The sequence below is a fragment of the Pogona vitticeps genome, chromosome 4 (assembly GCF_051106095.1).
Source record: "Pogona vitticeps strain Pit_001003342236 chromosome 4, PviZW2.1, whole genome shotgun sequence".
In the NCBI taxonomy this organism is placed as follows: domain Eukaryota; kingdom Metazoa; phylum Chordata; class Lepidosauria; order Squamata; family Agamidae; genus Pogona; species Pogona vitticeps.
The window spans coordinates 131643189-131666895 of record NC_135786.1 but is presented as its reverse complement, the minus strand read 5'-3'; the positions used below and the strand labels follow the sequence as shown (position 1 = coordinate 131666895).

The window sequence follows — 23707 nt, the reverse complement described above, 5'->3', positions numbered from 1 at the left end:
ACGTGCCTGTTCTGGGAATGTCCTGTACACTAACTTTTATACTGCCAAGAGAGAAAAGGCTGAAATGCATCTCCATAATATAGAAAACAACTGGGAGTACAGAAGGTCATTCAGCTTTTCAAAACGACATTCTTCTGACCAAACAGGAGAAGCAGCAAGAACCCCAAAAGAGTAGAGAAGCAAGGGCATGGGCTTGCAAGAGGAGACCCAGGAACCAGATCATTAGAAGTCTCCATATAACCACCACCAGATAAACAGCCCTTAAGCACCCAGCATCTCCTGCTGCTCTTCACTATGACCTTTACTGGATACTGAGTAACAAAGAAAATTTAAACGACTAAATACTAGGAAAGAATATTCAGTCTCTTGATAAATGCGATCCAACCAAGGTGCCACTACCATATCATTATACCAATAGCAATATCCTGCTATTTCTCTTCTCTAATATCGTTTTCAATTTGATAGCTTTCTTTTTTTAAAAAAAAAATTATGAAATGTAACCTTATCTATCTGAAAGACCTGGAGGACACCTGAGCCTAACCTAGAGTTCATATAAGTAATCATAATCATGTTACAGTATTTACATTATTTATCTAAGCACAGCTTTTCCATGGTTTCCTACACTGCTTAAGAGATAATGTCACATATATGTATGCATATATATCACATTTATTATATTGTCTTTGCTGAAAGCCAAAGAAGGAGCCATAACTGGAAAAGTTTGCTTTTGAGTTTTTCTGTTTAGCAGGTTTATGTTACATCACTGTTTTCCTGGTAAATTCAGAATTCTTGGGATTTAAGATATTTCCGGCATTTCAGTCTATAACAACAGCAATCCAGGGATTCTTCTCTTCTCTTGAGATGGCCAAAGTATTGGAGTCTCAGCTTCAGGATCTGTCCTTCCAGTGAGCACTCTGGTTTGATTTCCTTCAAAATTCATAGGTTTGTTCTCCTTGCAGTCCAGGGGACTCTCAAGAGCCTCCCCCATCACCACAATTCAAAAGCATCAATTCTTCAGCTGTCAGCTTTCTTTATAGTCCAGCTCTCACTTCCATACATCACTACTAGAAAAACCACAGCTTTGACTATGTGGACCATTGCCGATAAGGTGATGTCTCTGCTTTTTAAGATGCTGTCTAGGTTTTTCATTGCTTTCCTCCCAAGAAGCAGGCGTCTTTTAATTTTGTGGCTGCTGTCACCATCTGCAGTGATCATGGAGCACAAGAAAGTAAAATCTGTCACAGCCTCCACATCTTCCCCTTCTATTTGCCAGGAGGTGATGGAACCAGTGGCCATGATCTTAGTTTTTTTATCTTCAGCTTCAGACCATTATTTGCACTCTCCTTTTTCACCCTCATTAAGAGGATGTTTAATTTCTCCTCACTTTCTGCCATCAGAGTGGTATCATTTGCATATCTGAGGTTGTTTATATTTCTTCCGGCAATCTCAATTCTGTCTTGGGATTCCTCCAGTCCAGCCTTTCACATGATGTATTCTCCATATAAGTTAAATAAGCAGGGGGATAATATACAGCCTTATTGTACTCTTTTTCTAATTTTGAACCAATCAGTTGTTCCATATCCAGTTCTAACTGTTGCATCCTGTCTGACATATAGATTTCTCAGGATATAGATAAGGTGGTTAGGCACTCCCATTTCTTTAAGAACTTGCCATAGTTTGCTGTGGTCCACACAGTCAAAGGCTTTTGCGTAATGAAGCAGAAGTAGATGTTTTTCTGGAACTTTCTGGCTCTCTCCATCATAGTAGGCATCCTTCAGTCTCGAAAGACTATGGTAGCGTGCTCTGCATGGAGGACCCGGAACAGCGTCTAGTGTGGCTGAGGAGGCCAATTCGAGAGTGACAATCCCTTCCACACGGGAGACAAATCCAATCTGTCCCCTGTCCAGCTCCCTGGTTTTGCTTCCTTTGTGACTTCCTCTTTGCCTCAGCCTGCTGGCCAAGGGTCTCCTCAAATTGGGAGAGGCCGTGATGCACCGCCTGCCTCCAGGCTGAACGATCAGATGTCAGAGTTTCCCATCTGTTGAGGTCTATTCCTAAGGCCTTCAGATCCCGCTTGCAGATATCCTTGTATCGCAGCTGTGGTCTCCCTCTGGGGCGATTTCCCTGCACTAATTCTCCATATAGGAGATCCTTTGGAATCCGACCATCAGCCATTCGGCTCTCTCCATAATGCAGCACATATTAGCAATTTGGTCTCTAGTTCCTCTGCCCCTTCAAAATCCAGCTTGTACTTCCAGGAGTTCTCGGTCTACATACTGCTGAAGCCTACCTTGTAGAACCCTCTTACTCACCCCCATTTCTCTGATAGCACATAAGGTGAAGAAATTCAAGTGGCCATTCGCACATAGCACTAAATGCTAAAGTCAACCCAAACCAATTTTATTCAGACTTAGAAATGTCATTAATGAAACAAAGTTAAATGTTTGTTTGTTTGTTTGTTTGTTTGTTTGTTTGTTTGTTTGTTTGTTTGTTTGTTTGTTTGTTTGTTTATTTATTTATTTATTTATTTATTTATTTATTTATTTATTTATACCCCACCTATCTAGTTATTTTGACCACTCTAGGCGGCTTACAACATAAAGGATAACAAGTTCAAGAAAAATTTATAACAAAATTAAATGATTCTCTGATGGGAAAAATACAAAATAAATCAAATAAAGAGAAAAAGAATAAAAAATGTTGATAGTAACAAAGTAATATTGATCAGTAATATTAACTTGGAAAGATAAAATTCTATCCAGCAAGGATAAAATAGAATCTACCTATCACAGTTTTCCATGGAAATAAAATCTTATGAAAAAATATTGCTGGGGGGTGGGTGGGCTATGTCATAAAGGAAGGTTCAGTTTGTGGAAGTCTAGCAGATGCTCCCTATATCAGAAGATTCCCTTTACCACATCTTGCTAAAATTGCGGGAGTGATTCTCATTAACCATTTTAAAGAAGGCATCGATGCCACCTCAAATATCCAGCATAAGGTAGGAAAACATTTTGTAAATCTTCTTTAAAAGCTCAAAAAACTGAAATGAAAATGGTAGAGATGTCAATATAATAAAGGCTATTGTTCACATATCATGGCAGTGTCTTAACATAAAGAAATCCTGAGAGGGTATTTTCGGAATGATAAAATAAATAGATCTGCTGAATGATTCTCGAATATTTCTTTTAGCTTAAATCTTTGTATCAGAGAACACTCACAATCCAAGACTGGATGTCTTTTACTTAAAGCTGCAGCAAATAATATTGACTGCCAGCTTTTAGAAGAGCCATCGATCCTAAATGATGCAGCCATCCTGCATAGGGGAAACTGTACCATTATTTGAAGAAATATAAAAATAATGTTCTCCCTGTGACTAGTCATGAGTCACAGAATACACTGAAATATTTCAAAATTCACAAAAGTCACCTCAAGCATAATATCCAACAATGAAAAAAAGTAGAGAAGAAAGCTAATTAAGTCATGGCCTGCCTGTGATTTATGGTTATGAAACAGAGTTTTCCTTACAGAGAGAGCTTCAGATTAAGATTTAGTCTTACACTGACTGGTCTCCACTGCTCCTTCATTCCAACTGATCTCTGAATAATTCAAACACAGTATCAAATACCCAACTTTAGTTTCATTTATCCTCCCCTACATTAAAACTCCCAGCCTGAAATTTGTCTTTTTCATTGCCACAGCACACTAAAGAGAACGTAAAGAGAAAAACCTGTTTCCTAGAATTTAAGACTGGGGTCAATGTGCTAACAAATCCCCTAAAAGAGAGCAGCTATACCATAAACAAGAAGCAAAGAAAACTCTGTTAAATACTGTATGTGGCAACTAAATAACACTGCCTACTTTCCTGTTCAGTAAACCATAAATGTCCAACTTTTAATTCTGACATCATGCCTTTTAAAAAGGCCTTAACCTTAAGTAAACTTAAGTAATATACAAATTTCACTTGCCTAAGGTAACCTGGAGAACATAACTTTGTTTTCTGATATTGATCAAAAGCTGGTATCGACGTCAATAAATTCATACCAGTTCTGAGTCTCTCTTCAATGTATAATCAAGGGACACAGAAGGAGTCTCCCCAAAGAGTAGGAAAGGATTGTGAATATACTCGGGCACCTCTTGGACAATGATGCACAGCTGGCCAGTTCTTCATTTCCAGAAGCATTTTCCCTGCAGACTTACTGATGAGGAAAATGATCCAACCATCCTTTTAGGGCCACAAATGACAATAACTTTCAACATTTTAATTTATTTTTAATTTATATTTATACTTCATATACATTCATAATTTTAAATTGTGCAGTGCTCTGATGTGAATAAAGAAAGTACAGTCCTCAGCATAGTTTAAAAGGACTGTAGAGAAAAAGTATGAAATAATGTGCTAGAATTCAGGGTTGCTTAATGTACTGAATCACATTAGAGTAGGCCTACTGACTCAATGGGGATTTGGTGAGTCAGCTCCTCCCTAAGTTCCATTGATTCAAATAGGCCTATTCTAATTGTGACTTATTTTAGTACAGTAAACTGTAGTTAGAGTAAGCCCATCTGAATCAATGGGGCTCACTAAATCCCACTGACTCAGTGGGTCTACTTTAGTGCAATTTGCTACAGTAAGCAACAGAATTTTGGCCAATGTATTTCAAAAAACTCTAATTCTCACTAAAATTATTAAAAGCTGCCTTATTGCTATATCCTTTCTAACCGTCTGGAAATCTTCCCAAGAAATTGGCAGTAACACAGCAAATCTTTATGAAGGAACATATTGGAAATGTGGTGCATATCAAAATTGACGTGATTTATCAGGTGCCTTTTATTTATTTACAGTATTTATATGCACATAATTTAAAGGATCTTTCAAGAATAATACTGTGGACAAAACATCACACACCCCACAAGATAGCAAACCTAAATCTCTTTTGGTTTTATGTACTCTGATAGCAGTTACATGGTGCCCCTCCATTTTAAAAAACAAATAAAATTGCCACATGTTTTAGTATGCTTAAATCAACTTGTATTATTAGGGCTCTTGTAAAAGATCTCAAACTGAGTCTGCTCAGTCTTGCTAATTTATGTATTTTGGTGATGTAACTTAAGATTTTCACATCAGAATCCAAGTTTTAAAAGCAGCAGTTTGTGAAAAATTGTTACAGCCTACATTCAAACAAACAAACAAAACAAAACAAATAAGGAAAGTGGAACTAGGAAATAAATGGAAGATGAGTGTGTACATAGTCTTGTTGGAGAAGAATCACCTTGTTACTGTTACCTCAAAAGCCATGTTCCTTTAGCTGCAAAAATGTCTGTTCATCCTAGCATGTGTTTTTCTTCCACTCCTTACTTTGCATCTCAACATGCTTTGTCCTCAGACTGATGACCATTGGAAACTATATTAATTTGCATGTTTTATTGCTGAGGCACCTATTTCTAAGAACACCATCTTGGTGGCGGGAATATACTATCCCTTTTATGTCTGCTTTGCCCCTTTCCTTTCAGAAAGCAGCCTTCTCTTAGTCTCCTCTCACTTACCATTTAGAGTGTATATTTCTCAGGGCAGGGAATCTGACTTTTTAATTTATATTATTTTCTAACATACTACATACACATATGCATATTAAAAATAAATCGACTGAAATAAAGCCATTCCCAGATTAGTTAAAGTAATACAAAAATCATCTCATCTGATGGCCTAATGGAGAAGAAACATGAGTAATCACTTAAGACATTACATCTAAAGGACGCACAGATGTCTCATTCATCCTCTTCTCAATGTCCAAAGCTACCCAGGCAGCCTCCTTCTATGCCTGTTTGACAACAATCCCCACTAAATCAACAGAGCTTACTCCCACGTATGTTTGAGTAGGGTTTGTGATATTAGATTTTAAAGTATAAATAATCTTTTACATTTATCATGAGCAGCAAAGAATTAGAACTCACAAGTCAAGATTTATCTTTCCTGGGAGCCTGTAATAAAAGGACAAGCAATTTTCTGCAGATATTCTGCCCCAAGATCCTCCAAGGGCTGCACAGGCTATCAAAAGTGCCCTAAAACTAAACTAAACTAAACTAAACTAAGTGTTCTACAAATTAGTATTTGGGATGTGGAACAAACCAAGGGCCCCCATGACCTATTTTAAAACATGAGTCAATAGGGCTACTGCGGTGCTTTAATTCACCTTTTTGTGCCAGAAACCCCACAAGGCTGAATCATCAAAAACAGCCGGGAGGGGGGGGACACATGCAGAATTAGGGTCATGTTCTGTCCATGCTTGCTTTAACATAAGTAGTGCCTCGCTTAGCGATTGTCTCTTTTAATGATGTATTCGCTTAGCGATGAGATTTCTGGAGCGATTTTGTGCTCCGTTTAACGATGTTCCCTATGGGGAAAATTCACATAGCGATGTTCGGGACCTTGCCTCACTTAGCGATGACAGTTTTAGGTCCCCTGTTTCACTTAGCGATGTTCCATTTTCGCTATTTTTAAAGTGTCTTAAAAGGTTCAAAAATGGTTTTAAATGCTTGGATTCTTTAGTGCACCTTCTAAAACGTGTGCAAACTTAATTTGGCTTTGTTCTGACTCTTCGTTAATTTTTGATGAATTTTTCCCCCCATTGGAAAGCATTGAACCCGATTTTGACAGCTGTCAAAATCGGGTTCAATGCATTTCAATGGGGGAAAAAATTCACCAAAATTGGTGAAGTCATGGCATACATAAATATGAGGCCTATCATACATGAAATGCTTCCATTCCTCATAGATCTCTGAGCACAAGGGAGCCCCAGCAACAAAGCATCACAGAACCAGTGATGAAGTGCTGAGAAATAGATAATGACAAGTGGATTTATCCCCTATGTGAGTTCAGCAAGAAAACGAGGATTCATGATGCTTGAATATCTTCCTTCCACTACTGCAAGTGTAAATGCCCATCTGACATCTTTAAATATAAACTTAGTTTCACACATGATGAAACGATTTATTGAACCAGTTAATTAGAAGAGACTTAGGGTCTGCCCAGTGTACACAGTCAATGAGTTCAAAAGTGCGAAAAGGATAATCTAGTCCAACACCACTGATGCAAAAAAAAAAAAAGTAGAACTACAGTATCCTTGATAGGTAGCTGCTCAGCTTTCTTTTCAAACTATCTAACCACTTTCCGTTCTATATTCTACAGTATGTCCCAGAAATGACTTCCCCCTCTTGAGCCAAACTTAGGCATTTGTCTTTCTTATGGAACAAAGCACTTAAGGGGGAAATTATTTTACTATGACCAAGGTAACGTGACCTAAAGATGACCTTCAGGGACTTAGTAGACATGTCCCACTCTCATGGTAATGGCTTGTCTGCTGCCTTGGAGAACGAAGGTCTCAGGGCACAAAGGTACCATTGTGAAGAAAAAAATACAGTGGTGCCTCACTAGATAGTTACCCCACATGACAGTTTTTTCACTAGATATTGACTTTTTGCGATCGCTATAGCAATTCGCAAAACAGTGATTCCTATGGGGGAATTTCGCTGGACAATGTTTGGTCCCTGCTTCGCAAACCAATTTTTGCTAGATAACGATTTTGACAGCTCCCTCCGTGCTCGCAAAACGGGTGTTTTTGGAACCCAAGCTTCGCAAGACAGCTATTTAAACTGCTGATTGGCGGTTCGCAAAGCAGCTTTCCTATGGCTGATCTTGGCTAGACAACAATGATTCTTTTCCATTGGAACACATTAAACAGGTTTCAATGCACTCCAATAGGGAAATGCTTTTCACTAGACAATGATTTCGCTAAACAGCTATTTCAGTGGAACGGATTATCATCGTCTAGCGAGGCACCACTGTATATTGTTTTAGAAAGGACTCATTTACAAGTAAGACTGGTATCCTCTAGGGATGGGCACAAACTGGAAAACTGGTGGTTCGTGTTGGTTCCTGGCTTGTGATTACCCACGAACCATGAACCACAAATGTCATAAAACACACACCCCTGAAAAATTAACAGGATAGTGGTGGTGGAGAAGGGGGCTTCAAGACAAGGTAGGCAAACAGCAGCGGCAGTGGGAAGGACAGGAATCCTGTTTTGCCAAAGCAAAATGAAGTGGTGAGGGGAAAATAATCAGCACTTCATTTCAGCAAAATGGGATCCCCGAAGCAAACCACAAACCAGCCCAGCTGATTTTTTTTTCTGATTTGTGGTTTGGTTCATGCCCATCTCTAGTATCCTCTTTACAGAGTACCCACCTCCAAGGTAATGGGCATCCAACAGTAGTAGATTCAGTAGCTTAGGGGAAAAAGACCCAAGTTTGTCTCCATGTTGACTTTCTTGTCTGGTAATAAATCTAAATGCTATGCACAATGTGCCTGACCTAAGGTGGCCACTTACATATTTCCAAAAAAGTGAGTATTCATCATGATTTTAACTGATTTGCATAAAGCTGAAATTGCTAATTTAGATCTGCAGATCCAAAATGAGAAATTATTTTTTGCAATTGAAACATAATTATAGTACCTCTCTGTAATTATGGGGAAGAATGGGACCAGGCAACCTTTGTGCCTGCTGCTGAGTTAGCTATTTGTGGATGGACAACATCGAGGGCCCTAGTTCTTGTTCTTTAAATCAGACTTGAGTTGGACAGCCCTTCAAACAGAGGGCGCCTTCAAAAAAGGAACAGCCCTCTGGCAGCCCTTCAAACAGAGAACAGCCAGCCACTCTAGCCAGATCTACCATTAGGCAAAGTGTGACAGAAATGCTGGTGGGGGCAGGGAAGGCAAAAAAAAAATACCCTCCGCATTTCTCCTCAGCCTCTCAGACAAACTCTCATCTGCTGGAGCAATGACAGATGGAGACATGCCACTTTAAGTCTGCAGCAGTGTGCTTTGATGCAACAGAATCTGCTACCCTACCATCAGCATTAAAGTGGACAGGGAAAATTCATCTGATTTTGCAATGCTGAGGTTAAAAACTGCAGCGGTGCTGCCCTCATTTGATGGGAAATGACTGCATATTGAAAGTTATGGAATGATAAATGTCTCTATTTTCATAAATTATGCAACATGCACCAGTGTCTTTAGAAAGCCCAGCTTCTGTGTTACACATCGAAGATTTTGAAATAATGTAAGAAAAACTTTTCTTAATAAATGAGCAACATATTAATTTGTTTTACATTTTTTTCCAGATCATTTTGTACATCAGTTGATATATAGAAGATATATACAATACTCCATGGGTAGAGCTTCTGGTGCTGATTATATCCCAGTAGACTTATTGAAGGCCAACTTGGACTAGCAGGTCCCAGTCCTGGCCTCCCTATTTTCCTGGATTAATTATACAATGTGTATTCCAGAGGACTGGGGATTGGCCATCATGATATCAATATTTAAATGAGGCAAAAGAGGAGACTCTGTTAATTACCATCCGATAAGCCTACTTAGTAGTATCAGTAAGTTGTATGCATGACATCTACTAGGGAGGCTCTTAGACTGGCTTCAAGCAGGAAATATATTGGCCAATGTGCAGGCAGGATTTAGGCTGGGGAAGTCCACCTTGGATCAGGGCTTTACCCTACAAAATCTAACTCCTAAATATTCCTCCTTGCAAGGAGGCGCCTTGTATGCGGCCTTTATTGATGTTAAGTCCGCCTTCGATCTTATCGCAAGAAATAAACTCTAGGCCAAATCTGAATCTACGAACATAGACAGATGGCTGCTTCAGCTAATGAGTTGACTATATAAAAATACCCACCTGAGAGTCCTCTGTAATCCAGCCAGAGTTCTATCCAATCCAATCCCAGTTTTCAACGGGGTCAAACGGGGATGTATACTGGCTTCCACCTTGTTTAACTTCTATATTAATAATATTGTTGAAGATCTATTTAAGCCTGAATTTCATCCCCCCAAGCTGCACTCACGTCATGTATCAATGCTGCTTTATGCAGACGATGTGGTTCTACTCTCATTAACATGTGTGGGACTGAGAAGGCTCTTGAGGGCACTTTCTTCCTACTGTAATCAAGAGCAGTTAGTAATTAATTACCAGAAGACCAAAGTTCTCATGGTCAGCAGAAGAAGAGTTAAGCGCAATTAGGTTATTAATGGTCATCCCATAGAGCAGGTTTCCAGCTACAAATATTTGGGCGTAATCTTTCACGTCTCAGGTTCCTGGGCCCCCCACATGAAGCATGCAGCACTGAACACTCATAAAAGTGCAGCAGCATAAACAAGATTTTTTCACACCAAAGGGGGTCACACCATCCCCTCAGCCATTCAGGTTTTTAAGGCAAAATTGTTGCTCAAATGGTCTATGGATACCAATTGTTTGCCTTATCTGACCTACATCCTCTTGAGGTGGTTGAAACAAAATTTTTGAGATCTGTTCTGACTGTACCTCCCTGTACACCTAATATAGCCCTTTGTTTGAAGGTTGGCCTAATCACAATAAGAGCATGTGCCAAAGTCCTTATGTTTAATTACTGGCTAGAGCTTATGTTCTCCTCTGAAGGCTTGGCACAGATGTCACTTTTTGACTCATTTCAATCTGGAAACTCCAACTCACAAAAGAAATAAGGCAAATGGGTTTTCCCACCAACACTATTGGTGATGGGTCCTGCCAGTGCCAAAGCAGCATTTAAACAAAGAACCTGGGACATAAAACTTCAAAAGCATGTGAGCCAGTCAGGCAAATACAGTGTTTTACTAACAGTGTTGTTACAATATCCTCATATTTGACTAGCACAATGACAACAAAGACCAGAAGAGCCTTCACATTAGCGAGACTTAATGTTTTACCATCTAAGCTCATAGCAGAAGATCTCAACATATACCTATCTCAGATTGCCTGTGTCCATGTAATGATGGCCAAGTGGAAACTGTAGGTTTCCACTTGACCATCGTTACAGTGGAAACAATACAGTACAAGTGGAAACAGTACTGTTTTTTCTATAGAGATCTACGCACCAACCTCCTGAGCCCAATCATTCTCAGATATCAAGGGAGACCTGATTATTTTTACATCAAGCTACTTCTTTCCGAACAAGACTCCCTTATTACATGCTCTTATTATTACAAACTTTCGTGCAGCAGCAATGGCGCAGCACTTCCATATAGTCTCCTGAGGTCACAGGTTGATTGGTTTTAGCATGAGGATGGTTTATACCCCAAAGATCCTGTCCAAACTAGTTTGCCCTAGACCAGGGGTACACAAGCCCTGGTCTGCGGCCCAGTACCAGTCCGTGGCTTCGCAGGACCGGGCCACAGAGACAGATCTCCTCCCTCCCCCTGCATTCACAGTGAGCATGGTATGCTCGGGCGCATGCATGGGTGAGCAGGTGCATTCGTGGATGGACATGGTGTGTTCATGGGTGAGAGTGGCACGCATGCGTGCCCTGCTGACCCGTGAGCATGCCACGCCTATCCACGCATGCACACAAACACACCACGCACATCTGCAAGCATGCCTCACTAACCTGCACATGCGTGTAAGTGCAGCACACCCACCTGTGAACAAGTGCGAGGTGTGCCCCCACCCCACTCCGTGCATGGACCCCGCCCCCCCAACCGGTCCGTGGTTTCAAAAAGGTTGGGGACCACTGCCCTAGATGATCCAATGGTTCAAAGGATGGCTATAAAATTGCTATAACTGATTCTCCCCATATGCTATAATTAGTACACAACTAATTATCTGTTGTACACTCCTTTATTTGTATTTAATATATTTTAGCCCTATAATATGTTTTACGACTTGGTCACTTAACTTAAATAAATAAATAAATAAATAAATAAATAAATAAATAAATAAATAAATAAATAAATAAATAAATATCATGAGCCATCAAATCAATTCTGACTTATAGCAATCCTTTTTCAGGGTTTTCCACCTACGGAATACTTAGAGGTGCTTTACCATCCCCTTCTTCTGGGGGCACTCTGGGACTGTGTAGCTGCCCAAGGCCATCATCATCATCATCATCATCATCATCATCATCATCATCATCATCATCATCATCATCATCATCATAATTTATTGTCATTGTAAGTATATACACAGTATATCATACAACGAAATTCACAGACACCCAGAGACCAGACACATGCACACACATAAAATTCCCCCAGCACTCCCCACCCACTAAAAGTCCCCCACTAAAATTACAAACACCTACACCGCAGGTCAAGTAACACAGTCCAACTAATTATTCACTACTGGTGGTCTTTAAGCTCATTATTAATTGCAATTATAGCTCTAGGATAAAAACTATTTAGAAAACGTGTGGTCCGAGTCTTAATTGTTCTATATCTTCTGCCAGACGGTAACAGTTCAAAAAAGTTATAAGCAGGATGGGAAGAGTCTCTCAGGATGCTGTGTGACTTCCTCAGACAGCGGGATGTGAAGATGTCATCCAGGGTTGGTAGCTGGAGCCCGATGATATTCTGGGCAATTTTAATGGTTCTCTGTAGAGCTTTTTTGTCCGCTACAGAGCTACTCCCAAACCATGCCAGAATGCCATAAGTTAGGACACTCTCAATGGTGCTACGATAGTAGGACAGAAGTAAATGCTGTGATAAATTTAACTTCCCGAGCATTCTCAGGAAATACAGCCTCTTCTGTGCCTTCTTTATTAGCATGTTGACATTTATAGTCCATGAGAGGTCCTCTGAGATGTAAGTACCCAGAAATTTAAAACTACCAACTCTCTCCACTTCCTCACCGTTTATGTACAGTGGTAAATGTACATTTCTCTTCCTCCTAAAATCAATTATGAGTTCTTTAGTTTTTTTGATGTTAAGTGTGAGATGATTTTCTTTACACCATAGTATCAATCTTTGTACTTCCTTTCTATAAGCAGACTCATTGTTCTTATTTATGAGTCCCACCACTGTTGTATCATCCGCAAATTTAATAATTGCATTGGTGTTATATAGTGGGGTGCAATCATGTGTGTACAGGGAATAGAGGAAGGGACTTAGCACGCAGCCTTGGGGAGCTCCTGTACTTAGTACCAGGGTAGAAGAATGGTGGGATCCCATCCTTACTGACTGTGGCCTATCTGTCAGAAAATCCTTTATCCACATGCAGATCTCCTGAGGTAATCCCAGGTTGATCATTTTTAAAAACAACCTATTTGGTAGAATGGTGTTAAAAGCAGAGCTATAATCCACAAACAACAGCCTCACATAAGTTCCCTGTTGTTCTAAGTGGCTCAATACAGTATGGAGTACGATGGACACAGCATCATCAGTAGATCTATTTCTCCTGTATGCAAATTGCCATGGATCCAAAGAAGGTGGAAGACTAGCCTTAATGTAATCCAGCACCAATCTCTCAAAACATTTCATAATAACAGATGTTAAAGCTACTGGTCTATAATCATTGGGAGATACCACAGCTGACTGCTTCGGGACTGGCACTATAATAGATTTCTTCAGGCAAGTGGGGACAGAACACTGCAACAAGGATAGATTGAAAATATCCGTAAAAACTCCAGCTAATTCTGCAGCACAGCCCCTAACAACTCGTCCCATGATTCCATCTGGTCCAGCTGCCTTTCGAATATTAATATTCTGGAAAGCACGTCTCACATCTGAAATCTGCAGTACTAGTGGTTGTCTGTCGATGGTAGATTCTAGTGATGTATTATGGACAGTAGGTGCTGGAATAATGGTTGTTCCTGTTTCCACCTCAAAACGGCTGAAAAATTGATTTAACTGCTCAGCCAAAAAATCACTGCTGCTACACAGACTGTTTTTGTTACTCTGACCAGTGATTTGTCGTAGGCCGTGCCACACTCGGCGAGTGTCAGAACTTTCAAGGTGTTGTTCAATTCTCTGGCTGTACATAGCTTTGGCATCCCTAATGCCCCTTTTCAGTTTAGCTCTGGCCTCTCTATACTGTAGTTCATCACCAGAATGAAAAGCAGCATTTCTGGCTTTTAATAAAAGGCGCACTTCTCTATTTAGCCAAGGCTTGTTGTTAGAAAACACTCGTACTTGTCTTGTAGTAGTAATAACATTGATGCAGCTTTTGATATAAAACAGTACTGTCGAGGCATAAGTATCAACATTGTCCTCCTCAAACAGTGTCCAATCAGTGCTCCTAAAGCAATCTTGAAGTTGCTCAGTTGCATCCACTGGCCACACTTGTATTTCTCTAATTGATGGTCTGATTCTTTTAACAAGGGGTCTGTACGATGGAATCAAAAAAAGAGATATATGATCTGACTGTCCCAAGCTAGGCAATGGCTTCGTCTTATATCCATGCATGATGTTACAATATACCTGATCCAAGGTATTTTCCCCTCTAGTGGGACAGTCCACATACTGATAAAAGTTAGGGAGGACGGTTTTTAAATTGGCTTGATTGAAATCACCTGCTACCACCAGCACTCCATCTGGGTAGGCCTGCTGCTGTTTGCTGATAGCAGTTAACAAACAACTCAAAGCTGTGGTTGTGTTAGCATCAGGAGGTATATATATTGCTGTTATTATAACAACATTAAACTCACGAGGCAGGTAAAAGGGGCGGCATTTCACTGCCAAATATTCCAAATCAGGAGAACACTGAATGTCCATTATTTTAACATCTGTGCTCCAATTATCGTTTGTGTAAACACAAACCCCTCCACCTCTGCTCTTTCCAGATTCAATAGACCTGTCTGCTCGATGTACTCTGTGTCCTTGTAGTTCAATTACCTCCCCTGGGATGGAAGAATCAAGCCATGTCTCTGTAAAGATCATAACGCAACAGTCTCGAATATTTTTCTGTAGGGAGATAGTAAGTTCCAACTCCTCAATCTTGTTGGGTAGAAATCTAACATTTGAGACAAAAAGACTTGGCAATGCAGGCTTGTGAGGATTTTTGCCTAACCTCACTCGTAGACCAGCCCTGCAACCTCTTTTCTGCTTGTGTTTTCTCCGTGTTCTTTTCTTCCTGACAGGGAGAGCAGGGGGAGTAACCCCCCAATATGCAGGCCATCTTAAAAGCTCAGCTGGGATGTTGTAAGTTGAGACCCTCGATTCAAAGTTGCAACAGTCTCTGCCAATAGATAATAATTCTTGTCGACTGTAAGTTACTTGTGCCTGAGCACGTAGAGTCCATAATAAGGACCGATCTCTGGAATGCCTAGCTGCTGCAAATACTTGCGCCGCCATCTTGACCAACTGTCTAGCTCTAACTAATAACAGGCTAGCTCTACTCACAGGAGACACCATGAGGAATTGAACTCTCAACTTCTGGCTCCGCAGTCAGATACCTAACTCACTGAACTATCCAGCCAGCCATAATAATCTATAGGAGTTCAAAAAAGCAGAACAATCCCAGAAAGCCCAACACATCTATAAAAATAACTACAAAAATATGTTAATTATAAAAGCTGCAGTTCTATCCACATTTGTCTGAGTATAAATTCAACAGGAGTTACTTCAAGTGTAAAAAAAGGGTTGCGCTGTTAGCCAACAAAAACATCTTCTCAATATTTTTCTACAAGGGAAATTGTGCGAAAAGTTCTAATGTTTAGTTACCATATTGCATATTTGCTTAGCCAACGTTGTTCAGTCCTTGAGGAGGTTTTTCCCCAAGTCAATGTACTGCCCATTTTTCCTAAGCCAAAGTAGCTGTCAGATGCTTTGCACCATAAAGCAGTCACAGTATTTTATTATTTTGCCTCGACTATATGGAAAGGTTTGCACAAAGAACTACTCAAAACTAACCGACCAGAAAGATTCATCTGAAGGCATGTAACTTTCCTCCTAATTTATTCCTACAGTTGAAACATGTGTCTGTTTTGCCACTGGGACATTCTAAGCTGCTCAACCATTCTTTGTGACAGAAGGGACATGAGTTGCAGAACTAAGGGTGTGGCTACACTGGAAAGCTGAATCAGAAAGATTTCCAGAGGAATCCCATACCCCAGAGCAAGAGTGAAAAGAGAGGAAGGAGGCGCAGCCAAGAGCTAAGGAAAATGTTGTCACTGCTGGGACGCTTGTGGGTCGGGGGTAAAGCAGCTGAAACTCCATCTCAGAAATCTCCCAGATGGAGTAGGAATCCTGTATGTGCAACCAGGAAAGAGCTAGAAGAGGGTGAGTTGGCTGGATGCCAGGATGCTGGGAGGGAGGAGAAGAGCTGCAAATGTCCCCTGATAGGGCTCAGGAGGAACCAAAGAGGGGACACGTGCCAATACAAATGTACCAGGTGTTGTTTGCAGACAAACGAGATAGAATTTCCCTGACTCTCAGCCAAGTACCTTCTCTGGGGATCCTCCCTACTTAAGCTTCGGACTGCATTTCTCAAAATTTCTATAGAAATAGAAAAATAACACGGAAAAGGTATTTCATAGTCTTGGAATACAGAACATCAGAACACAGAATAAAGAACATCAAAGATCTGAACAGTAATTTTGCAAAAATAATAATCATAATTTGCAACTCTGAATGATTCCATTTGGGATAACACCATTCCCAGCACTCATCCATTACTCCTTTCCTTACTTTTAAGCAATGCTTGCAGGAATTACTGATCTCAGATGACATATACTTTTAAGCTAGTTTAAGATTATGAAGTTCATTATGTGACTTATAACGTTTATCATGTGATTTATACAATCCTGATTTGGCCTATGTTTATGGCCGGGGAGGGGGGAGTTTAGAATGATTACTGTATAGCACCCTACCCCCCCCAAAAAAAAGGTTCTCAGGTTCATGTGATATGAATGCCCTGTATGCCTCCCATTCCTCTATCTAACATTGGTCTTTGGTAGACATAAGTGTGTGGCAATGGAAATCACACAGTACTATCCTATTACATGTTGCATTTGCTTAGACATTATTTTGCAGGGGACAGTTTAATCAGTGTCTCTCATGATACAGTATATAGTTAAATGATGTGTAGGTAAGCTTGTAAGAAGACAGACTTTATTGTGAAGTTAAGATGGAGAGTCTAGAAACCTTCTCTTATAAAACCTAGTTGACAGATTTTTCCTTTACCCTCTCACATCCTCAGTATGGTATTCACAGTACTACAACGCATAGGAGATCATGCTGAGGTATCAAACCACTGGTTAGCTCAGTAGTTTAATTTGGGATTCCCCTCTGTGTCTCCTTGACAGGGGAGACTGGACTCGATGATCCATAGGGTCCCTTCCAGCTCTGCAGTTCTAAGATGATACTGAGGATTATCTGCCAGCTACCTTTTTTGTTTCCCGGCTGCAGCTAATTTACTGTTGCATGCACAGCTCATCTTTTTTTAAAACAACACATTTGCAGTTCCCTCAAAACAAAAGACACTTTCACGGATCATCATTAGTTGATTTAGGAAAGTGTGTTCCCACAGGCCAAATTGCCTGGTAACAGTGGAGGGAGAGGGCTATATTTTCTACTTCCTTGAACGGAGGAAAATGTACATACTGGTGTGGGACAGATGCCTCCTCCTTCAATTCCCATTCATATAAACATCAAAACATCTAGCTAAATGGGAGAATAGCCAGGTATTCTGCTTATTTAGACATATCCCAATCCTGCTAGAACCCATTAGTGGATAATTACAGACTCTGAGTTCAAATAAAGCACATCATGTAATATGGCGTCTGTAATATACTTCAGGCTTCAGGCAGTGTATATTTCATTTTATGTGAAAAAGGTGACCAGGCATTCTCATAGCCCTTGAATGTCTCAGAAAACAGCACCAATTCACTATGATCTTTGCTGGCAGAGGCACCGAATATACCAAGGAAACCACAACACATATCTCTAATTTCCCAAGGGCAGCATTTGCAAGCTCTTCCACTCCATTCATTAGGTCTTTTAATTAACACTCGGTAGTTTTTTTCCTAGCTGGACCAGCTAGGCTGGCAATTTTGACGATCTTGGATTCCTAGCATAAGCCCCAGGTCATGTATGAGGAGTTCATGGCCGCGACCTCTTCCCATGCCAGCACAACTTCTGAAGTAAATCACCACAGGATACAGTCAGCATGTGTACAAGATTGCACCTACACAGGAACTTATGCTTCTCCACCCAGAGACACCCCTCTAATGTGCCTAAATTCCTTGTGTGTTACCTGAAAGTAGGGAAAAATATATACTGAACACATTTTTAATGTCTGTACATAGGGGCCCATCCAAACACTGCCATGAATGAGTGTGCCCACAGAGCACAACAAAGCCAGGTCCTCACCCACGGTTCTATCATACCTGAAAGGAATATTGGTATATGTCTCTAATAAAACCTAATCATTATTTTTCCACTTTCCGGTAGGTTTTGTCTCCATTCCACAGGGAGAGTTGTTACTTTATCTCCTGAACTCGCATGAGAAACTAGAGTACATTAAGATGGATGGCACAAGCTGCAGAGCTCTGGCAAATGGAAAGTTCTTTAAGAGCTTCTCTTACCCTCCCCGCCCCCTCCTTCTGTCTCAGGGCCCGTTCCTTGTCATTTTTCAAATCTCTTCTGTAATCACTAAGTTTTTCTTTCTCACATCCCTTTATTCTATAGATGCTTCATTTTATAATGAAATAGATTTAGGTCATATTTCCCTCTAGCCTAGTTTTCTTTACCAAAACTGATTGTCAAAGAAGAAGGCAAAAGCCAGGAAAGCTAAAACTAATTTGTAAATTGCATGCACCATCAGCACTTCAGGAATTCCCTCTTCCAATGACATGCTACATGTAATGTAGATTATGGCCCTGAGTTTGCCTCCAAATACATGTTAAGCATAGGTAAAGACACAATCTGATTTTTGCTAACAATCAGTTCCACTGGCATCTCATGTCTTCAGAGGCACAGCGTTCAAGATGGATTTTCAAGAGCTTAAAACTATTTCTCTCCAGAGTTCAAAACTACTGTAGCTCTCTGCCTCCCTTTCAGGATTGCCACAGTAGCAGCTTTTTTGGGAACCCATAGAGACATCATTTGGATTTTTCCTTGAGATTTCAGGGCCATAACCTAAGACTGTGAAGTCAAAAGAGGTGGGCTGCTGTACAATTGAATGATCATGTGTGTGCATGCATGTTGCATTCTCTCTCTCTCTCTCTCTCTCCTTTTTACTTTACGTTTATTGAATGTATACCCCCTCTAGACAGTCTACTCGGGGCGTCTCTCTCTCTCTCTCTCTCTCTCTCTTTCTGTGTGTGTGTGTGTGTGTGTGTGTGTGTGTGCATACACATGACAGACTGGGACGAATGATTTGGAATTGCTGCATTATCTCCTGAGCCAGTGCTATGTGTGCAAATGAGCTCTGGGGCCAATGGAGAAGAAGCAAGTGTCCAGGCATTATAGCCACCACACACAATAAAATAAAACACTCTCTTCCTGCAGCACCACTTGCTCTGAGATTTTCTTGAGACTTCAGCTGGCTTTCCCGAGACCTGATGACTCTACTCTCAGTCATTCTGCCCCAAAGTGGTGCTTTTATTTATTTATTTTTCTTGCTTATTTTCTCCCTTTCTGAGGTCTGAGGATAAATCTCAACAAATAGGATGTCTCCAACTACATCCTAGCCTTCAGGGGTCATTTACCAAATCTCCCTTGTAATCAGTGTATCTGGCATACGTTGTCACTGATTATATGGAGCCTTAAACAGTGCTGGCATCTGGCCCTATCACAGCTCTTCTACTCAAGCCTCCAAACATGCAACCGTATGGTCTTACGTACTCACACAACTAAGAACCACATTCAAGGCAGATACTTGCTCTGTAATACCTTAGTCTTGCAATTATTCTGTTGTCTTCTCTAAACATACATGACAGCTATTTCGCTCTTCCTTTAAACAGAAAAGGCTGCTTGCCACAGCAATGAAAAACCACTCTTTTCCAGTCCGTGCTAGGGAGACTAAGTGCAACCCTCAGCCTTTCTAGATATAGCTGGAAGAGACTATCATCTGAAACCTGAGAGAGCTACCGCAAGTCAGCATAGACAAGATTGAATCAAATGATGGAACAATCTGACTCAGTGTAAGGCACCTTTCTTCAGCCTCTAGTGTCAACTTGCCAGCTGTTACTCCATAAACAAGCAAGACAAGCAAACACACATTCTCTAAGCCTTCCTTCAAAAAAATAAAGATCCCTTGAGAATTTCTTCCCAGCTGCTCACTGAAGCAAGCCTGAATGCGGGTGAAACATTGAGACAGGAGGATCTTCCATTGAGCACTTCTCTGATCCTGAACATCCCTACGTCAGTAACATGGAAGCTTAGAGGCATGCAGATTTGTGGTTTTTGGACTGGGGAGCTGCACTGTTCTGGCTGTAGCCAATGGGAACTGATAATGATGGCATGTAACTGCAGTTTCTGAACAATTGTCATAATGGGCATAAATTAACATGTCATCATTATGGGCTCATTCAAACACTTCAGTATTAAGAGAATAGTCAGCATCTGTGGCCTTTGACTGACAATATGACTGGTTTTTAACTCATTCAACCTGTCCAAACTGGCATATAGTTATGGCCTATGGCTCCCTGAGAGCACTGTTTAGCACTGGGGGGGGGGGGGGGGAGAGACCTTGTTTGCTTGTGTTTCTACATGAAACCATCCATCTTTCCCCCTTAAGAACTGGCCCATATCTTTCTGGCACATCTTTGCGTCTTATTTTGAGATGCAAAATAAATCTTTGTTCCACCTTTGTGGATGGATACCAAAAGTTAAAACAGATTGCACTGAAGATAAGGACATTTTTAGCTCCAGCACGATCTCACCAAATCACACAGTGTGAACAGGCAGGCCCCTTGGATTGGATGTAACCAAAGTAAAATTATTCACAATCTTTTATCTCTTTTGACAAGAATATTATGGCTGGAGAATTTTCCTGGAGCTGCAACTAATTTTAACACAGCATAATAATACATTTAGGGTTTGTTTGTTTTTTAAATCACAGTATCCAGCATAGAGGCATGGCTCTATGCCGCATTCTCCAGTCTTTAGAATGCTGCCTGAAAGACATTTGGAATCTGTCTCTATACACCTCCAGATTCCAATACAAGAAGAAAAACGCCTATGTAAAAAGGGAGGTTAGGATGTTATCATTTTTTTCCTCCAAAATAGGAAACTGGAGTGAAACTCACAAAGAAAATCTCAGGTGGGGGTTGGGCTAGAAGGAATTCTGAAAATTTGGTGGATCAGGAGGTGATCAGGAATGAAGCATCAAGAAAACATTTCCTTCTCCCTCTCCCCCCAATTTCTTGAATTGAATTGCTCTGCTGTGACAATTAGCATCCAGTACTGTTCATTCTTTTACATTTACACATTCTCATGTTTGTGTCTTAATGGGAAATATTCCTGCATCAGATGCAAGGGCAGTGGGTAGCAAGAGCCCACAGGCAATCCCTGCTGGTTACTGGTGTTAGCAATGCCACTGTCATTTTGAAAGCTCATTGCCAATTCACTTTCTCCCATTTAAACTTTGTTCACATAGTACTCTGTGTATATAAACCCAGTGCCTGACTATTTTGCTTCATGTTTCAGAGGAAACAGATTTCACAAAGGTTCACATCAAAATAAACCAGTCAGTGTTGAGCATGGCACAAAGTGTTTGTTTTTATTTTTGTTATATATGTTGAAACAGACCGTGATGGCTGTCCCTTTGAATACTGAAAATAAGAATCAGCTGAGGGAGTCAGAAGGGAAAATCCACATGAGAAAATATAGCTGATTTGTGCATTCAGATTTTCGACCTTTCGCTTTCCTGGTGGCCCTCCAAACTCTAAATACCCTTTCCCCCTGAATTCCACTCCTCCATTTCACACACAAAAAAAGATGAAAACTTTTGTCACAAAAGAATCACATCTTTCTCATATCAGGAAAAGGGAGTGAGAGGATGGAAGCAGTGATGTTTTTTCTGAGTTCATTAGGATAATTTAACTCTTGGCTTTTACACAGAAAACCAGGTATCTAGCAATTTAAAACAACACTAGAAGAAGGAAATCACTTACATTAATGGGGTACCATCTTGGATCTAAACTTCATCATCAGTAGAAAATTGTTTAATTGCAGAAAGGTTCGTAGGGTTATATGGAAATATCCTACATGGATGAGGAGGAGGAGGATGGTGGTGGTGGTGGTAGTAGTGATAAACCACAGGCTGTTAGGTTTGCCTTGTAATAGCATTTCATAATTTCCCATAAGCCTCCTTGACATTATAGGGAAGATGTACGCCAGTCACCTACTTTACAAACTGCAAGACTGGCTTCATGATCAAGACATCATGGGCCTAGAGCAAGCGGGCTTCAAGGAGGGAAAGTCAACACTAGACCACTGCCTGATCCTATCCCACATGATTTCTAAATACGCCTTGCAGCCAAACACCCGTCTTTATGCAGCCTTTCTAGATCTCAAAGGGGCCTTCGATTCGATCGACAGAGACATTTTATGGCTCAAGCTTGCCAGGTTGGGTATCGACAGAAGGCTACTTTTTCTAATCCAAAAACTGCACGCGGGTTCCACTTGCCGCATTAAAATCTCGTCGAAGGGGGCCCTCTCCAACTCAATTCCTGCCAATAGAGGAGTGAAGCAAGGCTGCGTCCTGGCTCCAACCCTGTTCAACCTGTTTATCAACGATCTCGCCCCTCTCTTACGCACTGTCAACGGTCACAGCCCCAAAATTGGCCACCTCTCGATACCAATCCTTTTGTACGCGGACGACATGGTTCTCCTCTCACGCTCAAGAGTGGGCTTAAAGAGACTAATTACTTGCTGCCTTGAATACCTGTCACACAACAACCTTCAACTCAACTTCGAGAAAACCAAAATTGTGGTCTTTGGCAAAGCGTGGAAACCCTTCGTATGGTCATTCCATGGGAATTCCATTCAGCAGGTCAGAGAGTTTAAGTACCTGGGCATTACTTTCCACCACCGACACTCCTGGTTAACTCACCAACGGGCAGCAATCAAGACAGCCAAACTCTCAGCCCAAGCCATCCTACGATTTCACCACATCTGGGGCCATGGCTTTATTCCCGCTGCTTTACAGATCTTTAACGCGAAATCAGTTGCTCAGCTACTATATGGCGTCCCTATTTGGTTGTCCTCATTACACAGCTCTGTGGAGAGAGTACAATCTGTATTTTTATACAAAATCTTTGGCCTCCCTCACTGTGTTCCATACGCAGCTCTGTGTCTTGAAGGTGGCCAACACAGAATTGAGACTAGGGCCTGGCTCAGATTTCTCAAATACTGGGTCAAAATTTGTTTTTTCTCTCCCAAGGACACCCTATTGCAAGCGTTGCTAGCCGACAGCCTGCTTCCCAATGGCTTGGCCCTATTCACAAAGAAAGTTAAGACTCTAGGGCTATCTCCCGACCTTCTGGGCCTTATACCCCGCTCCAAGGTGTTTCCAACCATCAAAAACAGGGTCCTGGACATTGAAGGGCAAACTTTGTTTAGTGCGGCACAAAAAGTCTGCTCTCCACTTCGTCTTCACCTCTCACTCACTCTCGGACGCAGCCCAAGCTACCTATATTTCCTTGAACAGCCACTAGAGCGCTGGGCATTTACTCTCGCCAGATGCAACATAGTTCCATCAAATCTAGTGCAGGGCAGATACTTGGGCCTACCTACAGACCTGAGAACCTGTCCATGTGGCCAGGGGAAAACTGAATCTCTGCATCATATGCTATTTCATTGCATTTTGTACATGGATATCCGCCTGCTCCACCAGTCGGTCTTTCCCCCCTCCTACACGCGATGGGATGACCTAAAGAAAACCCAATACCTTTTAAATGGTACTAACAA

At 41.0% G+C, this 23707-nt stretch overlaps 1 protein-coding gene across 5 annotated transcripts in view; it reads right to left on the bottom strand.

The window, feature by feature from the left end:
• NRG2 (neuregulin 2) overlaps nucleotides 1–23707 on the bottom strand; it is a 209013-nt gene that overhangs the window by 99862 nt on the left and 85444 nt on the right. The gene's annotated exons all lie outside the window — the stretch shown is intronic.